Below are 16,272 nucleotides of genomic sequence, written 5' to 3'. Positions count from 1 at the left end.
GACCATTTACTGAAGGAAATTCATCACATGACACGTGGTGGGGAAGAAAAAGGCCTAGATCAGCGATGCCTCCCCTTTCATACTCCTACATCAGACTCTGAACTGCATTGATCAAAGTCTCTACACCCTTCCCCCTCCTTTTCAACCCATCCCCGTGCTATAAGACAACATCATTTTTCAGATTTTTTATCAAGCAGAGAAGTTCACCAAACTAAGGGCAACAATCAGATAGATTATGTGATGTGAGACAATAGAGAAGAGGCACCAGGTAGGGATCTCCTCTAAGTCCCTCTTAGTCCCTGCAGGTGAGCTTTGTGAACTCTGGCCTCTGTCACCTGCTAGTCTTCTGTCTTCGGCTGCACTGTAATGTGTGCCATTTCCCAAGCATAAATGCATTTTATTTCCTTCAAGTGAGATGCATTTTTCCTCAAATATTATCTTTTTGTACTTAAGTCTTCTCCTGACTCCTATTCATTTTCAGTTTATGCATCATTTCTTTTTAGAAGTCTTTTTTTTTTCTCCCTAAGGTTGGATTACATAGCCCTCCATTGCACTATACGACACCTAATATGTGCTCCAAAAGTATTTGTTAAATAAATATGAAGCTTAATGTTCCAATATTTTTTAAAGTTAATATTTGAGATATGTTTCAAGAGCATCATCAAATCAAAGGAAAACTAGATAAAAAGCAAAGACAATCTTCAGCCAACGTATTTGTAAACCTTTATCTAGGAATCCCGTTTCCAGGAAATTTTCTTAAGAAAATAATCTGAAATTCAGAAAACAAAGTTTGGCAAGAAAATATTAATGGCAGCACTATTTATAACCATAAAACTTTTAAAGCAATGTAAATTTTCAAATATAGAAGTAAGGATGTGTTTTGGGGGTGGATTTTAATTATCTATTAAAATTCTTCTTATGAAGTTTATAACAAGAATTAGAATGCTCATACTGTAGTGTTAAATGAAGAAACTAAGCTATAAAATTATATATAGCACTTAATAAAAACTTAAATGTTAAAAACCTCCAAATAACCACAAACTTGAAATAAGAGAGAACAGAGAAAAAAAAAAGATACCAAAATGTTTTGAGTAGTAGAGCTATGCATAATTATTTTTCATTTCACATGCCTTAATATATTTTTTAAATGATAGGCTGTGATTAAAAATTAACTTCATTCAAATATGATTACTTTATAAAGAAGACCCCTATATTCACAATTTTCACCAAATACGTAAAAAAATTCATATATGTATACACAGCAAACTAGTAGTAACACCTAACTGTATTTTAAAAGGCATAAATTAACTAATAGTTTAAAAATTAATGATTTTTGTCTTCTTTCCTAGCAAGCATTGTATATTTCTTGTGCGGTTCAACTGGCAATAGATATAAAAACAACATACTTTAGGAAAATGTCTTAATTTGCTTGTAGTGGACATCTGTTGTTTCTTTCCTGCCTGACATTGCTTTCATGTTCTTTGGAGATGGCATTCTGATTTTCTTTCGGGGACCACTTTTGCTGTCTTTGCGGTCTCTGGGGTTTAAATGGGGATGGGCACAGGACTCAGGCCAGTGGGTCATTTTATTTCATTCCCAGGAACAGGAACTGATCTAGAGATGGGAAAAGAGCCAAAAAGGTAAACGTTAACAATTCTTAGGGTTTTACTGAAACTTTCAGGAATGAGATGCACATTTTCCTAGGAATCAGCACTAGTAAGAGCTGTGCAGACCTGTGCTGTAGGGCCCCGCCTTTGCCAACACGTGGAGAAAGTGTGCTGGAGAATGAGACTGTCTCCGAGAGCAGAGCTGAAAGCCAGAGAAATGGGTGCTTGGGGAGTGAGTGATACACAGAGAGAGAAGACGTGAGAGATAAAGAGAAATCCAGTTATTTTATTTAAGTTCTTGGATCCATTTGTGTCTGAAATAACTTGAGACACTACATTTTCTGTTTTTGTTTAAACTCTTTTGAGTTATATTTCTAACATGTGCAGTCGGAACAATCCTAATTCTTCACGTTATTCTTGTGCTTCACAGACTGGTTCCTCTCCTATCCATAAACATAGCCATTGATCGGGAAAGCCAAAGAAAAAGGGAAGTGTGAATGTTCCAACCGGGAAAGCAGCTTAAGAGTAAGCCCATTCTGTTAAAATAATCTGTCCTGAGTTGCCACAGCACTGAGGTCTCTGATCACGTTTGACTGTTTCACAGTCACCAGCCTTCAGCTTACAGGTTCAATGTAAAACACCTTAGATTTTTACATTTCTTGGGTAATATATTTGATTACATTCTAAACTCTGTGCAGAACAGTTTTCTTCTTTCCATGTTTATATTTTATGCCATCAGTAGTTTTCAAAATATTCTCTTCAAAAAGTGTTGCTTTCTTATGATGAATTGCATAATTATAATATTATTTTATTGAAGTTGTAGTAAAATATTCACGTTACCATCTTTTAAAGCAGATTCTTATTTGCATGTCGTAAGGCCCCTCTCTCCGGGATTCATTGTTACATTTTGTTGTCTTGAAATGTTTACATCAAAAAATTATTTTTATTACCTTAAATGGAGACTAAATGAGCAAAGTATCTTCTTTATGAAATACGTTTACCATATTCAGTTACAGAATTAAATGGGAACTATCAGGGCTGAGGATCTGAGAATATTTATGCATAAATTCAAGCATTTGATTTTTAGGTTTTTAGATGATGAAAAGCAAATAAGCACCCACAATCTCTGAGTAAGAAGCTGCTAAGAATTTAATCTGGGTCTTTCTTTGAACTATGTTTTATCCATGAGATTATTCAATTCGTTCCTTAAGTAATAAATGACTACCTAGTGAAACGCCAACCGCCAGATAATTTTCCTGCAGAATTTTAACAACAACAAAAAAAGTCTTCCCCTGGGACCCTAGTTGGAAGGCACTATGGATGCAGCACCTGGGGTGAACAAGGGTAATCGAGTTTATAATAATTAATTCACAGCAGCTATTCTCTAGTGATCAAAGATTGAATCATATGCAAGTGTGGTTTTAATTTCCTCCTTTAAATGAAGAACAAGCAAAACTATAAATCACAGATCCAATTCTGCCATAAATCTCATTTGTTCCATTGCTTGCTGACAGTCTGAAAGAAATATTCTATTCCTTGCATTCTTTGTCCATATCAGGTTCATTATATTTTATTCTTTCCAGTAATATGTAAGCACAAGACATGCAGACTCTGACGCTGTTAGCAATGACTTCTCTGCTGCCCTTCGAGATTGACAGTGACAGGCAATCAGACATGCAGATGATACTGGCTTGTGTCTCTGTATTGCACTTTACATTATGAAGGAGACAAGATACATGCGTCACTACCCTTGAGGGGCCTCTTACAGAAATTTGTAGGTTGCATTGGACAAAACAGTTTCTGGCAACCTCAAGTTTTGAGAGTTTCTTCAATTTTGGAGCCCCCAAACTTTCCAGACACTAAATTCTTTTCACCAGTTCTTTGCAACTCCTTATACTAACCAATAGGATTCACTGACAAAAAAAAAAAAAAAAAAAAAAAAAAAAAAAAAAAAAAAAAAAACAGCTAAAAAAGACATGAAAATACCCTAAACTTTAATTTTTTTAATCTTCTAGAAACCAATATCTTCTAGAAGGTCTCAGATGCTTCAGATACTGAGAGACATTAAAGATTTTGAGCCAAATTTGTGAGATGTTTTCATTTCTCTCCCAATCCTACTCTTCCTTTGAAGTTTTGCAGGTTTATATATAATTTTCTCTTTGTTTATACTTTCAAATATCTGATATATTTTTGTGGATACATAACTTTTTCTATGGAAATGGCTCTGCTTGATGTAATAATCTAATAGCAGATAACACAGATGATTTTTCCTTTTCTGTCCAAAATAATGGTTTTGCCCCAGTTACATATTGATATGCAGAATTAAAAGTACAACTGTTCCAGAAATAATGAAAAACTTATGCAAGATGTCTTTGGTCTTTTATATTTATTTAACAGAGAAAAGTATGCGGATTTTGATCACAATGTGGTGTAAATTTGTGGTTTCTTGGTCATAAATTTGAAGGTAAGATTATGACTCATCTTGAACTTGTAAAGATACGAATTTTTGCATAATATCCCCTAAAGTCATAGCTCATCATTTTGTAAGCAGAGAAACAACTTTCAGAAAGGCACTCATGGATTGCAATGCTAATCTCGGTCTATTTGCTATGTCTTGTTGTGTAAACCATCTGATTTATTAATTTCTTTGGCTTTCCCTCAGGGAAAGCAGTTTTTTCTCCCCACTTACTCTCAAGGAAAATGTTGAACAACATGGACATTTGCTAAGATAATACAGTTTATTTGAAACAACACCAAACCAAGAGTAGAATTGTCTGGGTCAAATTATTTAAATTTGTCTTCTTTCTAGGGATAAATTCCTCAGCATATAGTCACATCTCTGGGTTTCTATTTCCTAAAGTAGAAAATGAGGGATTTTAAGCAGTGAAAGTCTAAATTTCTTTCCAATTGAAGTAAACTATGATAAGAGTTTTGGCTTTCTCCTCTCCTTTTATGAGAAGTAGGCTGAGGCAAATTTGAGATGAGCAGATGTGCATATAGGGTGAAATACAAAATGGTATAGCGTAAAATACATGCCAAGCAATGTTCTTGGCAACACACATACACACATACACATATCTTGTGTAACCTTTGTAATTGTCTTCCTCATTGGGTAAGATTACTATCTGCATTGTACAGATGAGGAAACTGAACCACAGAGAATCAAACAGAAGAGTTTGGCCAAAGTCTCACAGCTAGCTATCAGTGTCGGCACCAAGCTTGAAACACACAGGCAGTTTGGCTACATAGTTGATGTTCTTAAACCCTGAGCTACAATGTTAGTTTTTTTTTTTTTTTCCACTGAAATGTGATCATCTAGGTTCTTTATACATTTTGGTAAATTCTGGCACTGCTCAGAGATATCTGAACGACTACCTCTGGCCATGAGCACCACTTCTCTAGGGACATCTTGCCTTCAAAGCATAATCCCAGAAGTCCTTCCTCATCATCATACCTTCTTTACAAAGAAGTAACTTGCTCCTAATGACAGAGCCACATTGGTGGAGAGTTATCGGTGTGTTTTGGTTTGTAGCAGCTAATTCATTTTAGTCATGGGAAATGGTCTCTCTCATATTTGCTGTACTCTAATTTCCTGAACAATATGTCCTTTCTCTCCATGTGTCTCCTCTGGAAGGCCTTCCTGGGGTTTCCTGTAGTATTTGTAATTCTTGTGGATTTTGCAAAGTGGTTTTGTGACTTTGTGTGAGACTTGAGGCAGAATAAAAATGTTAACTACTTACTTCCCTCATAGGAGGAAGGAATGACCTGGATGATGATAACAATAATGACAATGATAAAGAATAGAAGGATTTTTTTTTAATTCGTATATAATACAGAGTTGAAACATTTATTTCCATTTTGGAAGATTTACTCCAGCAGCAGTACAACACAATGTAGGAAAGGATGCCTGAGTTAGGAAGACCAAGTAGGAGAATGCAGACGTAACCCAAATGACAATAACAGTACATTGAATGGATGCGACGGCTGTAGGAATGAAAACAAAAATTGAGGGAATTTGAGAAATATTAAAGCGAGGAACTTGGTAGAAATTTGCAATTGGTTGCATTTAAGAGGATGAAGGAAAAGAAGTTGTCAAAGTAATGCCTATGTTTTTAACTTCACAATTAGGAGAATGGTGGGCAAATTACTTCACCTCTCTGAGCTTCTGCATATCCATAGGTGGAGCAGAGACGCTTAGCTGGTGAGCATATTGGAGCATTCTAGTGAAAGGATGCAAAAGTACCGAGAACGGGGGCAGAAGTAGGTAACACTCATTGAAAAGATTATTATTTAATAAATTTTATTTATTGAAAAATCAATGGCTTAGCATGTAAGAAGTGTGAGAAGTCATCACAAAATAGGTGACAGTGTGAACAAAACGCACAAGGGTGAGAATGTGTATGACCAACCCCTATGCTTTTTTGGGATCTAAAAAGCCAAAACGTTAATAGTCAGAAATAATTTTAATTTATGCTTCATTCTTGAGAAAAATGGCAAATAGCTAAACATACTTCTTATAAGAAATAAGAGTTTGAGAAACTTCATGTCTTACCCAGGGCCATGCTTGCATCACCAGGGTGGGCAAGGGGATTGCAAACTAGGTATGCTCCTGGAAAGACCTTCAATACTCACAACCTAACCATCATTATCTGCGCACAGAGCATCAGGACTACTCTCATTATACCCTCCATGTCTGCAGGCTGGAATGCAAAAGAACCACAGGGTGACAGTAGAAGGAGTTCATTGATGATGGCACAGCCATCACCAAGCATAAGTCTCTAGACAGCTTTATTGAGAAGGGTTGGCATGCCTAATTGCTCACTCACCCTGTTCTATTTATTGAGAAAGAAGTAAACTTCTTAAGCCAGAAAGAGGAAGAAAAATACCATATGATATCACTCATATGTGGAATCTAAAAAAAAAAAAAGACAAATTTATTTATAAAACAGAAACAGACTCACAGACATAGAAAACAAATTTATGGTTACCGGGGGGAAGGGGATGGTAAGGGATAAATTGGAAGTTCAAAATTTGCAGATATTGACTGGTATATATAAAACAGATGAACAAGTTTATACTGTGTATTTGACATCTTATAGTAGCTTACAGTGAAAAAGGATATGAAAACAAACACATGTATATTCATGTATGACTGAAACATTGGGCTGTACACCAGAAATTGACACAACATTATAAACTGACTATACATCAATTTAAAAAAAGAAGTAAACTTGTTATCTAAAATTACTGAATTTTAAGGTTTATTTGTTATAGCAGCTAGTTTTATTCTAATACACTATCCATTTTAGTCTCTTATTTATCCTCTTACCCGACCAAGATGTCCCCTTCTTAGGATCCCCTTAAGAATCTGGCTTCTCGATGCTGCCACTGAACAGCTGAAGCAAAGCCAGAAATCAGCTATCTCCACACATTTATTACATGAGATAGATACACTGTTACCTGTTTACTATCACTTTCATTTTTCTGTAACTTGAAGCCAAGAGTGCTCCCAGTTGCTACACCATTAGTGAAGATGGATGAAAAAAAAAAGTCTCAAATGTGGAATTCTGTATAAGTCTTGGTTATGTCAAGCAGAAATTAGCTCATTTTCTATGAGTTAAGCAAGTACCAGGTCTGTTCAAACAGGAAGAACAATTATAATAGCATCATTGCCTCTGTAGGAAATTTAGCTTTTTAATCAAAATGTCTGTGATGTTTGTATCCGACAGATCTTAAGATACTTGGAAGTCTAGATTTTAAAAAATGTGAAAGCTGGCATTTTATATGACTTAGCTCATCAATCATTTCTTCAGGTGTGCTAGAAATCTTGCTTACACAGTCTTTCTCTTTCTATAATAACTGAAATATTGGCCAAATAAAATAAATTACATACTTAACAAATGCAGCATAAACATTGCATATAGCCTTGTTTCTTTGATAGAATTTAGATAAAAAGACCGAGGCAGCAATCTAAATGCTTATAAGTGTATGTTTGGAAAATTACTTTAAAAACTAGATCTTGATATCAGCTTATTGATATGTCATTAGCCTTCTTCTCCTGGGGGGAAAATACAAGACAAAACAAACAACAGGGAAAAACTTTATTTTGTTAATTTTTCTCATTTGGATTCAGCAAAATAAAAATGACATTTTTCAGTGGCAAGCAAGTGAAACTGGAAGGATTATGTACAATAATCCATAAAGATTTCAAAAGAGCTTGGGAATTTGCTGTATGTTTCCTCCTGGTGGAAACGCTCACTTGCAAGTAATGGAAAGCTTTCATCAAGCAGGATTGCACTTCTGAATCAAATTTGGTTGTAGAAATACTTCTGTGGAAGCTATAAGATTAATTTATTATAGAAATGCTTCTTAATTTTTTAACTTATTTGTTAACATGTTATTCCTTGAATTAGCCAATTTTATCAAGCATCCACATTATGAAAATCCTATCAAGACAATGGCCTTCCTCTGAGGAGAGAGTTTAGGACAACAAGATATATAATGAGTTTGAAGCCAGACATTCTTAAGTCTGAAGCCCAGCTAGGCTCTTCACTTCTTGTGTAACCTCAGGAAATTTAATTAAGGCTTTGACACTCTTCATCTTGTCCATTATACCCACATTATATATTTGGTGGGAGGATACGGTAAGACAGCATATACAAAAGTCTAGCTCAGTTCCTAGACCTGAGGAACATCCATGGGTATTTCTTCTTTTCTTCTTAAAGAGTTAACATTCATCACATGGGTGACAAGACAGACACCACACTCAAAAGAAGTATGGATAGAACACTGTGAGGGTGCACAGACAGCTTCCGGGGTGGGCAGGACAGGAAAAGAAAGCAGGAAAAAGATGACTTATGAACTGAACTTGGAAAGAAGGATTTCAGCTGAACAAGGAAAGAGGTATGGATGTGTCTTCCATTGCTTCTTAGAAAGGGAATCACTTTCTGCTTCTCATCCAGCAAAGTGGTACATCCTTTTTAGTATTAACTGCACATCAGCTTCGTTAATGTACTTGATGATTTGAGTTCTTCCTTATTATCCCTCATTATTTGCTGTCTTGCCCAATTTAACCTCCTCCATCTGAAAACTGAGAAACTGTGTTTAGATTCTTTTTCATAGTTGTTTGGGTTAAGCAGGCTTGAAAGTGTTGAATCCTTAATGACCTGTCTTCATTATGTGAGGGAATTACATAATGCAGTGTACCAGCATGGCATTTAACCTTAAGCTTTAACTGCATTATTTCACCATTAGCCTTACGCTTTATATGACCCCCATTCTTAGGATGATTGGAAGAGGCTCACTCTTGTATTACTGGGGGATAAATTAAATTAAATTAAATTAAACATCCCAAGTGCCTATCATGGTGGGCCAGGCACTTTACATGTTCATCTTTGTATTGTCAAGCCTACCATGGTACCTACATAAATTAGGCACTAATACATATTGTAATGAATAAATGCTGGGGGTTCTGAAGAATATCAACATGATGAAATGATGTTTTGACACTCAAGAATTTTTAAAAATGATTATGAAGGTGTCCAAGTCCATTTGGGCCATTAATTAGGTGTCTTCTAGACAGCAAACACTTATTTCTCATAGTCCTGGAGGCTGGGAAGTCCAAGATTATGGGGCCAGCAGATTCAGAGTCTAGTGAGAGACCTCTTCCTCATTGACAGCTGGCTTCTCATTCTGACTTCACATGGCAAAAATGCCTAGGGAGAACAGTGGGGTCTCTTTCATAAAAGCACTAATCTGTCTTCATGACCTGAGCATCTCCCAAAGGGCCTACCTCTGATAGCATCACACTGGGAATTAGATTTCAACATATGAATTTGAGGGGTGGGAGCAAATATTCAGTCTACAGCAGAGGGGTAATTAAAATATATCCGAATAATTCCACATGTCTGATTATATATGTAGAGATACAAAGTAGTATAGGAATTAGATGACTAAAAGGGTAGATGACAACTGGGTGGGAAAGGAGAACCAGAGACTTAATGCGAAAGGCATAGTTAAAGAAGAGTATTAACAGGTGATTAAGGAAGAATAGTTTGAAGTCCAGATGTACAATTCACATGCATTCCTGCATGGTCCTCGTAAGATACCACCATGCTTCTTATGGCTGTATCCTTCCCACATCATAAAAGCATGAAATAACCCCAGACATATAGTAAATAGTATATAAGATGGTATAGCTTGTGAATTACATAGACAACTCAATTGTTAAGGCCAGTCAACTCTTATGAAACCAACGGGCCTGCCTAGTAAAATTCATTTGTTGTTGTCATATGTGGTGGTTCTTACATTTAAAGGGAAATTGCACAGAAAAAAATTATATTTTTTCTCATGGAAAAAATTACTTATTAATCCAATGAAAATTATCCTAAACATGTCACACAAGTCAGAAGAATCCTCACATCAAGCATAAGGTAAGATACTTGGAATTACAAAATCTGGTTTCAAATCCAGGCCCACCATTTTTTACCTACGAGTGTAGGTTATTTGCCCTTTCTTAGCCTGTTTCAGTATTACTAAAGTAGCAATCATAACCTTTACCTCAATGGTTAGGTGCAAATTAAGTAAGATTAAGGTTCATTAAATGCTTAGCAAATTTCAGAAACTTGGTGTTTATGAATGAACCTATTTACAAAACAGAAGAAGAATCACAGACATAGAAAACAAACTTAAGATTACCAGGGGGAAAAGGGGTAGGAAGGTGTAAATTAGGAGTTAAAGATTTGCAGATACTAACTTCTACATATAAAATAGATAAATAAGTTTCTTCTGTATAGCACAGAGAACTGCATTCAATATCTCATAGTAACCTATAATGAAAGAGAATATGAAAATAAATATATGTATCTATATGTATGACTGAAACATTATGCTGTACACCAGAAATTGAGACAATGTTGTAAACTGACTATACTACAATAAAAATGTAGCTTCTTTTATATCAGTTACATTGTCTTCATTTCCAGCTAATAGACACTTCTAACTCAAATTAACTTAAAGATTAAAGAAATTTTTTATTATGTGTAACAAAAAGCCCAGGAAAACACATTTTAACTTGGATCCTTAGAGGACCAGATTCTGTCTTTCTACACTGACATTCCTAATGAATTGTTTTTGTATGCTGTCAGGTTAGCCTTGATTATTCTCATGGCCCAATAGGGCTGCACCAGTTCCAGACATCACATGTAGACAGAGTAATGGCTGGAGGCATAAAGTGACTGTCTTTCCCAGCGTCTCATTTTTTTTTTAATAGATAAGTATTTTCTAGATTAAACCTAATATCTGTATTTCCTTTCTCTTTGGCAAAAATGAGACATATGCATGCCTATAAGTCATCTGCCAGGAAGAAGATGGGATTATTTTTATCAGTATGAGTAATTCACTTGGGATGGAGTGGATTTTGAGGAGTCAAAAAACATCACTATCATCAAGTATGATTTTCTCATTTGAATTTTTAATTTTATTTCATAAACCTGGAAGCCAGGATTAAATTAAATTTTTTAAAAAGTAGTCTAATAAGAGGAAAAATTTGGTGATGAAATATTTTTCAAATACATGTGAATCCTATTGAAGTATTTGTTTCTATCCAATAAAAATAGTCCATTATACTTATTCAATGGAGAAAAATACTCTTAGCATCATAGAATTTAGGCAAGCACTAAAAGATAAAAAAAATATCAAATTGAATCTTGCAAATAAGTCTAAATAAATTACAACAGATGGACTACCTCTCTGTCTCTCTTTCAAAGCTATTTTGCAAAAAACTCCATGTACTCCTCTGTGTGTTTTTTGTGTATTTTCCATAGGTTCTCCACCATATATGTATTTGATTTTTATGAAGTAGTGTTCTGTACCATGAAATTGCATTTAACCAGAGATGAAATATGCATTTTGATTTGACCCCTAAAGAGACTTGACATCATTTAATGTCCAAATATGGGTTCAGTAAGTTCTAGCAGCATCTCAGGAGCAGAGACTTGCATGCCATTTACTCACATTCTTTGTTCCCTTTGCCCTTTTTATAAATCTTTAATGTTACAAGAAAACTTTACCACAAGACATTGCATAGGCAATCATAATTTTGTAGAGGCATTATGATCTTAAAATACTACTTCCAATAAATATATGAAGTTCTGTGAAGAATTTGACCTCTTGTGAGGAAAAAGCAGAATACAAAAAGCAGGAATGGTTTCTCTTGGATCTTAACATATTGGCCTATTTTTACCAGATGTTTTTATTTTAGTGATTTTTTTTTTTTTGGTTCCACATAAATGACAATATTTTTTCTCCAACTGTAAAAGAATGAATATTTATGGAAAAAAATAGGTTGTGAAACATTACATTTGGCATTTCTATTCAGTGCCAAGATTTAATGATGTGGTGGGAAAGTTGCAAATTATTAATGTGTTCATTCCATTGAATGACCATAAGGTTTTCCTTTTATGGATGAAATGTTCCCATCCCAATTTTATCTTTAAGCTTTTTTTTTTTTTTTTCGTGCAAATGTGCCTCTATAAACCACATAACCCACCCAAAACAGCTAATGATTTACATACTCCCCAGATGTTTAAAACCATGTAGGAAAAAAAATAGACTAGCAAGACTAAACAATTAAATCACTAGAATTGTGACCAAGACACTCATCAGAAGACTTTTGTATTTCCTGGTAGCTTATATTTCAGGATTGTAAATTAATATTACAGCTCCTTATAACTCAGGATACGCCATGACATTTTGAGATCACTGAACCAATGCTGGTTTATACGTATTCAGATAGAGCTGCAGTTAAAATAATCAGGTGTCATAGAAGGAAAAATAAATCTCAAGCGTAATGGTACTATGGGCCTAGACTATAGCAAACGTGAGGATTATTAATTATCTATTACATTTTCACGCTATCACATCAAGAGGATCGAGGGAGTAAAAATTATCTGAAATTTTAGACTTGATTAGATATATATCTGATATTTAAAAATTGATATAAGACAAATTTTCAATATGTTTACTCGATACAGTTTAAGATCACAGATATCTATAATTTTCTTGTAGTAGTGCTAACTGTTATTTGATAGGGGGAGACAGAAGATGGTAGTAAGTGAGGGTGACAAGTGAAGCCTAATTAATTTTTCAAAAGTAAATCACAGAGGATGATACTATGTTTGTGCCTTCAAACATTCATGTTAGCGTTGCAGCATCTGGAAATATTGGACTTCGTGACTCATAGTAATTCAACACATAAGGAAAGAGAGCCAAACACACCAACCTCCAGTAAATTCACTTCAAAAGGGACGTTCCTTCCCAATGACCAGAATTATTCTCTCTCTCATCCAGGGAATACCCATTCTAGCCTATAGTTCGTGGGAAACTGGACTACTAGTATTTGGAATGTTGCTTGGAGGACACAGAGACAAAGCAAAAGCAAGTGGTGAGTTTGGCCAGAATGAGTGGGTTTCATTATAAGGTGACCGGAAATGAAGTCTGCTTTGAGATCACTGCTGGGGCTGGATACACTTGTTCACGGTGAGGTTCTGACGTCGTTCTCTAGCTCTTCCAGCCAACTATATCTTTTAATTCAGTCTTTCTCCAATATAAATCATTAGTTTGCCACTTTTAAATTTACATCACAGTCCAGTTATGCCATTTAAATTATTTCTACAGCATCTACAGTGGTGTTTTGGATGTGCCCAGTGGTTTTAAACCACACATTTACAATCTCAGGTTATCATCAGATTTGTCTGATAATATTCAAAGTCCTGGAGAGTCGCTTTGTTTATTGGTTTATTTGTTTGATTGTTTCTTACTTATTTATTTATTTCTTGTAAGGTACCTACCCCAAGATTATCATCTTTCTTTTTCTCTTTGAAACCACCCATTTACTTTTTCTCCATACTGTATTTCTCTTTTTTTTCCTATGTCTAGTTCTTAATAATAATGCTGCTGATGATAATTAAGATCTACTGCCTAATTACTAGTAACTCAAATGTCACAGCCAGGATCTGAAGTCATGTTTGTATAACCCAAATGTCTGTTAATTAGTCATTGAATAAACAAAAGCAAGCAAAATTGCCATTAAACCTATAATTATAAATAAAAATAAATAATCATAGTAAATGGTAAATATGACAAGAGTTAAATAAATATTTCTCTAATAAAATAAACATAAACAAGTAATAAATTCACAATGAAAGTGTCACTCGTTGCTTCTTTCATCTTTAGCTGAAATTCCCAAATGCTAAGCAACTTCAGGGAATAGTGTATAGGATCAGCAAACTGCACTATTGGCCCCACAATAATAGTATGATTTGGTCCTTTTTTGTCTCTCAGTGATCTTTTCAGCCATCTCTTACTGAATCAATTACTCCACATAAATTTTATTTCAAATCTCTTACTCTTTTTGAGCCCCCAGCTCTTCAAATTAAAAGATAATCTTGATCTTACTTATTACTCATGCAGGTACAAATGAATGAATGGTTAATCGCCGCCTAACTCCTTATATTCCACCTAGAACTTTTGCAACAAATGAATTTTCACCTTAGCGTCGGGAAATAATTTAACCTCTTTGAACCAAAGAAAGTGTACTTTTCAGAAATGACAATGAAAAGAAACAGTCCAGAATACTGAAACTAGACAAGTAAAATCATATTTTTTAAAAAAGGAGATGAAGAGAGATTACAAAAAATAAAATAGGAAGTTCATTACCAAATCTAGGCAAAAGTGATAATAGATATTATGAATTTTACTTTATATGTAATTGCATAGGTAAAATTATTTATTTTACATATACATTTTACATAATAACATTTTAAATTTATTAAGATTATGTATGATAGTAAAATATACCAAATTTGAAAAATACAGTAAGGTTTAAAGCCAATAAATAAATAAATAAATAACATAAAAACCCCAACTCCCATCTCACTGTGGTAGATTTGTCCAGAATCCTTTACTCACAGCTCTCCCTTGCCATTGTCACCTTGCAGAATAAACTTTTCCAGACCACTGACTTTGGACTTCTTTATGTGACTAGTTCTGGTCAGTAAAATGTACATGACTTGGTTATGATGCTTACAAGGAAGTTTTAGAAGCGCTGTGAGTTCTTGACAGTCTTCTTGCGTTCTTGGAGGGCACACTGGGCGGCATCATTGGAACCATGTTGCCCTCTTGTGTTATTGCCCTCCACCAAAGGGAAACCCAGAAAGTGCCCTTTCAGAGGAGACCTAAATCTGATCTGCGGACTGAAGCCAAGCTCAGTGGAGACCAACTAAGATCAGCAGGACTGTGGATACTCTGGGATTCTTTGAAGTGCAATATTCAACCTTCATACAGCGTGAGTAAGAAATACATACTTCTTGTTGTATATGTCACTAAGGCGATTTGTGTTTGTTTTTATTGCACATATGCTAGTGAATGCCGACTAATACATGTTTTATCCCATCTGCTTGTTCCTGCCCTAATTGGGCAGGGAGGAGAAAATCTTGGTAAAATATTTTCATGTATTTTTATACAGAAATTGTATTGCTTAAATCTCTTATTGCCTAGTTGAGGTAATATCTTGAAATACAATTTTCTAGTGTGATATTTTAATTTAACATTGTCCATGATAGGATAATTTCATATAGCATATTTGTAAATGATGAATACTATTCCATCATATAAAAACTCCAATTTAATTACTTTATTACTAGACCACTATGTTGTTTCGATTCATAAATGACACTGGGATGAGCACCTTTGATCTTAAACTTGTATTTTATTATAGACAGTAAGGATGTGAGAGTTTCCTAGAATGGAATTCATTTGTCAAAACAAATATATATGCTAAGTTAACCCTGCTGATGCTCATTGTTTCTGTCATCCAGAAATTTTGAATCATTTTACCCTTCCATCACCAGTATATGAAATTTCAATTTTTGTTGTACTCTTATCAGTGTTAAGAATTGAAATGCCTGAACATTTCTTAATTGTATAGGCATAAATGACATCTTGTTTTAATTGTGATTAGAATTTAATTTTAAAATATTGAATTACACGCATTAAATGAGAAAGGACTGCTCATCAGGAGTCAGGCTGGGATTACAGTGAACAGTTTATGTCACATTAATATGCACACTGACATTGTTTACTTTGCAAGACAGCATCAAAGAAATGGTATGCAAGGGATTTCTGGAGACATAATGCATTGACATTTTGAAAAATCATTTTTCAGAGCTCTTTGTGAATGAAATTGAGAAGACGTACTTACGGATATTAAAAATAGATGCATTTGTAATAGGTTGGAGTAGTGATTTGGGTGTGGTTCCACCAAAGACTGCAAAAATTTTGAAAATCTACTTTGAGTTGTTACAATGATTTAAAGATGCCATAGGCACTTGGTAGATGGGGGCTCGGTACGAGGCATTTCTTATATTGCATAGGATGGTTCTTCACAAAAGAAGGTTGCCCCCAATGCTGGAAACAATTTTCCTTGAGAATCATTCGACTACAGGATACAAATAACAACTTAGATGAGCTCTATAAGATCTGTGATAAGACATTTTTCCCCCTGGTTTGTGCCTTTATCTCTTTCTTCCCTTCTGTCTTTCCCTCTACACACACAGGTGCACACACACACACACGTTTATTCACGAATTCATTTAATGACTTGAGT

At 34.8% G+C, this 16,272-nt stretch overlaps 1 long non-coding RNA gene across 1 annotated transcript; it reads left to right on the top strand.

Moving 5' to 3' along the window:
• The first annotated feature begins 2,075 nt into the window (after window positions 1-2,075).
• LOC135322190 (uncharacterized) lies at window positions 2,076-15,070 on the top strand. The gene is made up of 3 exons (XR_010382545.1): window positions 2,076-2,132; window positions 12,957-13,050; window positions 14,811-15,070. It is a non-coding gene; the product is annotated as an uncharacterized LOC135322190 (long non-coding RNA).
• The last annotated feature ends 1,202 nt before the right edge of the window (window positions 15,071-16,272 follow it).

The sequence above is a fragment of the Camelus dromedarius genome, chromosome 1 (genome assembly GCF_036321535.1).
Source record: "Camelus dromedarius isolate mCamDro1 chromosome 1, mCamDro1.pat, whole genome shotgun sequence".
Lineage (NCBI taxonomy): Eukaryota > Metazoa > Chordata > Mammalia > Artiodactyla > Camelidae > Camelus > Camelus dromedarius.
This window is presented reverse-complemented; position numbering and strand designations above follow the sequence as displayed.